Here is a 6,000-nt window from a genome sequence, read left to right as displayed (position 1 = left end):
TGTGCAAAGCCATCCAAGATGCTCTTCTTGTTATTGTTGCTGTGGGTTTTCCTTCTTCTCCATCTCATTTTTTTTTTCTTGTGAAGTTTAAAAATAAACAATGAGCAGACTTAGAGGAAAGGAGAAAATTTTCCATACAGGCTTTCTAGCAATTTCTTTTCCTCCCCACTTCTTCTCAGATTTCTATTCCCCCAACATCTCCTCTTCTCATTGAGAAAAGGGGCAGAATTCCCTTCCTCCCTCTTGATACCACTACTGGACACTAAATTTCTGAAAAAATCAGAAGAGCAGGATCTTTGTCTTACCTTTTTTTTTTCTGAAGTAATCTCTACTACTTTTCTATGCACCTTAAGTGCCTGAAAGAGTCAAGCTCCAGAAACACACCTGCTATTCCAGTGCTGATGGGGTTAATGAGATCAAAGCCAGATTCCACTTTGTGCTTAGCAGTGAGACACTTCCTACCACAGGGCCATGGTGACTGCAGCCCTCCTTCAGTTCACCTAAAGCAGCATCAAAATAACACAAATCAGCCCCTACTCTGATTAGAATCAGTATTCCCACTTCCTATCTTCCAACTCCATCAAACCCCCCCCCCCTTCCACATTAAAATCAGTCAGTGATGAATTCCAGGGTAATTTTTCTAATTCACATGCTTATTTTCAAGCATTTTCTCCATCTATCCCCTCTCCCACACTCCCCTCACTGTCCTTAATCAGTAAGGGCTTCATGTGCTCTGAAGCCAGCACTTACCTCCTCACCCAGCAGACAAAGTGTTCCCAAAATTCAGCTCCCCAACAGCCAAGTAGGTAAAGAACAGCTCTCTCAACATCTTAAGTCTTCCCAGCCAGCCAGTGCAGGAAGGGGCCTAACAAAGCTGTATGCAGCCAATTGTGTTATCAGGGCACTTGGCACTACCAGCTGATCCTTGATTACTATTCATCCCTCAGGAAAATAAAACACCCCTTTGTAGTAAAAGTGTAACCGGTTACTATGAGGCATTACACATTAACAAAAGCAGCTTTTTACCAAAATCACAGATGATGAAAGCCTGGAAGTGGAATCAGACCAAGGTAACTGGTTGTTTCTGCATGTTTCAGATAGAAAGCTGACCGTATAACCAATATTTTCACAGTGCTAAGAAGAAACTGCTGGGTGAGTTGTGTCACATATTTGTACATAAAGTGGTAGGGAGTTCTGTAAAACAAATTTTAAGGATAAAATTGTAGCAACCTTTGTGGTGTAGCATCCTACATATGCTACTGCCAGCACTGCAGCAACCTAGGTTTTCACAGGGTCTTGAACATTTTTAACAGCTCTTTTTACCATTTTTGTGCTTTTCTTGAAATCCACACAGACACTTCCAATATGCTTTCAGATTTTCCTTTTTTTAAAACCTAAGAGTACTGCTCATAAAAGAGCACAGCTCTCTGAAAGGCAGAATTTACACTAGGTAGAAGGATAGAATTTGCCGTCTTGGTGGAATAATCCCTACTTAGGTGGTGAGGAAACATTCCAGAATATTAAAGGATTTGTTTGTTTGCTAATCTACTTAAGCACCTATAGGCTTTAACACCCACAGCTTGTGTGCTTTAGGGATCTTCCATGTCCATGGCCACTCTCACTGCCACAGTGCAGCATTAAAGCTGCAGATTCAGACCGCAAGCTGCTGATGGGACAACTGGAAAGAGCTTCATGGCTTTGGTCCACCCACCCACCAGATCCTGCTCCACATTCCTACATTTTAAGTGCAGTCGCAACGTACAGGTCACTCTACTTCTCACATCCTGTGCTCCTGCATCCCACCCACCCAGCTCTGGGACAGGACAGAGATCCAAGCACCAGGAGCCCCCTCACAGGCCCTGCAAACGAGGCTGTGTGAGCACGTTTCACACCCTCAGTTTGCGAAGAACTCGCTGACAGGGAAGCAGGGTAGCTTTAAAGGCATTAAGCAGAGCAGGCTTGGTGTAAGCAGCTGCCCCTGTGTGAAATCCGAAGCTCTTGCCAGCGGTGTGAAGGAAAGACATGACCTCATTATTCCACAGCCCAGATAATCCGTTCCTGGATAAAGTGAGAGCTGACAAGTGTTTCACCTTGAACGTTATCAAAGCCCTTTCCACACTTGGCTGATGCAGAGCCATTTTACCAAACAGGGATGTGAAAACTCCTCAGTGTTAGCAAAGCAGATAAAAAAATCCCCAGGGTGCGTGGTTAATGCCACACACACAGGTATGAGAGGAAAAGACCAGCAGCATTTCCAGAACCATTTATGCAAACAGGATATATTTGCACAAATTGATAAAATATTTTACTCAATATATTGAGGGTCGCTGCTCTCAATTCCTTCCATCTACCTCGAGGCACTTTCTCTAGGTAAGTGCTGAGGGCCTCTTCTGACATCAGGACCTCCAGAAAGGCAGTTCAGCTCTCAGCTGGGATAAATCACTGTCTGGACCATCTTCTAGTATCTTCCCAATGGTTGCCAAGAGTGATTCCACTCCCCTAATCTTCTAGTTAGAGGAACCCAAGCTTTCACTGCCATGGATTTTACACAGGCACATGCAAACAACATGCTAGCCTCCAGTTTTGCTGGAAGGGTATCACAGAATCATTTACGTTGGAAATGAACCTTTAAGATCATCGAGTGCAACTGCTGGACGCACAGTCAGTGTGAGCAATGGGGAAGGAGTTCAAGGGGAAGGAATGTCATCTGGTTGCCATTGCCTCTTCTCACAACACCTGCACTCTCGCTGGAGTCCTGCCATGCAAACAGAGTGGGGCTCTCTCCCCCTCACCCCTCCTGTCCTTGGCAGGCCAGTTAACAGAGAAAACACACATCTCCTTCTCCTATCAGGGCTCTGGAGCTGTTGGATTTAAGTCTGTGTGGAAGAATGACACCATTTAAAATGTTTAACACAGAACCCATAAAGCCCTGGTGAAAACGCACGGTAAGGTTTCCAGCAGAGGAGGTTAATAAATGAGCAGGTAGCACTTGCAGAAGGAGCAGACACAAACCCCAAGATTACGAGGAGGTTTCAGCTGAAATATTTGTCTTCCAGATGTTGACCTGCCAAATGGACAAAACATGCCCAGCCACAATAGCAATTCTGCCTCTTGCACCTACTTCCTCAGGAAATCTCCTTATCAAACTGCACACATTAAGATCACTCGTGGTATTGTCTTCCATGTCAAGGAAAAAAGGGCATTAGCAAAAGCAAAAGATTTTGGGGTTCCTAGGAGACAAAAATTACTGCACTTCACTACAACCATAGCAACAATATTAAATACAAATACAAAAGGGTCACAATGCAAAACCCATTTTCCAAATGTATCCCACTGCAAACCACTTCCTATGCCCTAGAGTGCATCAGCGCAGGAGCAACCCCAAGGCTCAGGAGTGTGAATGGAAGCACAGTCCGTTTTATCCCAACTTTGGGATCACAGGCAGCAGGGCAAGTTCTTTGTGCCTACTTTTTACTAATTCTTTCAGGGCCTTTTGCCAAGGTTGTGACACCTTCCAGTGGTGACTCTTCATCTTCCAGGTCCAATTCCTCCCAAGTTCTAGCACTACATACTAGGATACCACAACCCTTGGACACTGGCATTTCTAGTGCTGGCAGTTGTGTTTCACCCACAGATCAGCTGCTTTCTCTGGCAGAGCCAGAAACAACCAAAACCCTTCAGGGTCAGGCTCCACACAGCCCTGACTACAATAAGCAGAGACAATTCTCCTGCCCACCAACCTGTGTCCATCACTGAACTTCATCTCCCTGGGCACTACAGGGCAAAACACCAGATCTGACTTCCACTTTTCCCCTCTCCACACTCCATCAGCAGAGTCTGACTCCTCCTTCACTAGGAATCATCACTCTCAACCTTCCATGGATGCTCAGTTGCAGGAGCATTGTTTGGCACCTGCCCAGTTTCTGGAGGGGAATCCCCACACTTTGACATTTAAAATGAGTAATGAAGCTGAAAGGAGAGAGCCAGCATACAGAATCCACAAAAATCAGCTTTAAGGATATAGTATTTGAAAGGGCTGACAAGGCTAAATTCAATGATTTTGAATAACCATCTTTGAAATAAATGATCTTTATTCTCTCCCTGATTCTGTCCCTTTGCACCTGAGCCTGGTAAAACTTATGTTCTGCTCTCATTTAGAGGCTGCAGGAAAATTATCCACAATAAACTTCATTCTTTTTTCCAGGATTAAAAATTGTGTATCATACTTGCAGTGAAAATCTGTTTTATGCATCAGGCAGAACACAGGACTGAACTTTTTTTCAAGTTAAGTGAAGACAATTTCGCCTTTTGATCATAAATTATTCTCCTGGTAATTTCTGGCCAAACTGTCAAAAGACATTTTATGCCATTTTGCAAGAGCTTGTTATTGGAGGAAAAAGGTAGACTTTGTATTTAAACAAAATGTGCCTGAAACGTTGAAAAGTTGATTTAATGTTAACAATTCTGCAACTCAAGCAGTATTTGGGCCAAAAACCAGCCCCAAAAGATAATAGCAGGCAGGAAAAAGACTGTGTTTCTAAAGAACGTAAAGAAGTAAGCCTAGGAAGTTTAATCAGTTAAACAGAGGACGGGACAGAGATGTTCTTCTCAGATGCTTTCTCTGCTGAGGTTCACTGAGCCTCAATCCTTTCGTTAAAATGAAATCTCATGGAAACACAACAACAAAACCGATCAGAAGAGAGAGAGCTTCTGTCTTTGAGTTGCTCTGCAGCACAGAGGTGTTGAGGCTTTTATGGGCTCACAGTGCAAGAGATCTGAGTGGGTGCCAAGGCACGAGGTGTTCAGCAAAACACGTTGTGAGGAGCCAGCTCTGAAGCAAAACTCGCTCCTGTAAATGACAGGAGATGCTCCTGGAGTGCTCTGTCCTACAGTGCCCTCATCAGTAAGTTCCAACGAGAGGCTCAGGGTGCAACAGCTCTCACCAAGCTGGATTATGAAAGGGCTACGCTGCCCCTGTGTTTTGACCAAAACCAAACTTTTGGTCGTTTTCCAGAATTCTAGTAAGTGGGTTTCAATTTGCTCATCCACAGTAACAGTGATCTGTCTTTAGGAAAGAGACAGGAAATCATCATACCTTCCTTTAAAGCTCAATTTATCAGTGGCTTGGGATGAAGTAAGATCCCGACTGGCATCAGACTGGCGAAGTTTTCCAAAAAGAATTTTTTGGGAGCAACAGACAACTCCCAGGGACTTCGCAAATTTGTCATCGCTTATTTTTTTTAAAAGAATGTCTTACTTTTTTAAAAAATCAAATTCCACAAACCCAAGGATAAAAAAGGGAGCTTCCTACATTTAAAATCACTTCAGGCATATGGGTGTGTATCAAGAGATTTGGTGCCCTGTGGATAAATGTGGCACCATACAGGTACAAGGATAAATGTTTGCAGGGATGGGATTTTTCCCAAGGCACAAGCAGCAGACATGGGCCAGCATTCTCTCCTAATGTCCTAAAATTCAATGCGCAAAATTTCCCTCTGATGGCAGCAGGATTCCACAAAGGGACAGGGCAGCCAGCTCCTACCTGCCCCTCTTGTAGTTTCTCAGTCCACATTCACTCCTTGGTCCATGTTCCCAATAAACCTGAGCACTTCCCAAGGAATGGCCATCTAGTTTTAACACTCATCTGGAGCACCACGTAGTGTTATTTTTAGGCTACAAAATCACGAACAGAATTCATTATTGGCAGGGAAAACTGCAGTCTCTCTTTCCTCCCTTCAGGAGCAGACACTGGAGTGAAGTGCCAGGGGATAAAGGTATGGCATTTAATTTCTGGAAACCTCAAAACTGTAAGGGTTATGATGAATGGTTCACATCCTGAGCTCCAAGCTGGAATATGTAGAATTTAGAAAAGAAGCATAAAGTAGTTTCAGATGCAGTCTTGATCCCCAAGGCAACTTTTCCAGTTTATAATTTTCTTAATTCCCTCTGTCTGTTGGACTATTAAAGAGTCAAACAATGAAAAAAAGAAAAAACCTCACA

The 6,000-nt window shown here is 43.7% G+C and overlaps 1 protein-coding gene across 1 annotated transcript in view; it reads right to left on the bottom strand.

Annotated features, from left to right (window-relative positions):
- Positions 1-385: 385 nt before the first annotated feature.
- The window catches only part of SPATA5 (spermatogenesis associated 5), a 170,464-nt gene continuing 164,849 nt past the window's right edge, over positions 386-6,000 (bottom strand). Inside the window, exon 18 of the mRNA XM_039550764.1 lies at positions 386-500. The gene's annotated coding sequence lies outside the window, so the exon portion shown is untranslated. The remainder of the gene's footprint in view (positions 501-6,000) is intronic.

This window comes from Corvus cornix, chromosome 4 (assembly GCF_000738735.6).
Source record: "Corvus cornix cornix isolate S_Up_H32 chromosome 4, ASM73873v5, whole genome shotgun sequence".
Lineage (NCBI taxonomy): Eukaryota > Metazoa > Chordata > Aves > Passeriformes > Corvidae > Corvus > Corvus cornix.
Note: the sequence above shows the minus strand (reverse complement) of the source record. Positions and strands in the feature narration are given on the sequence as shown.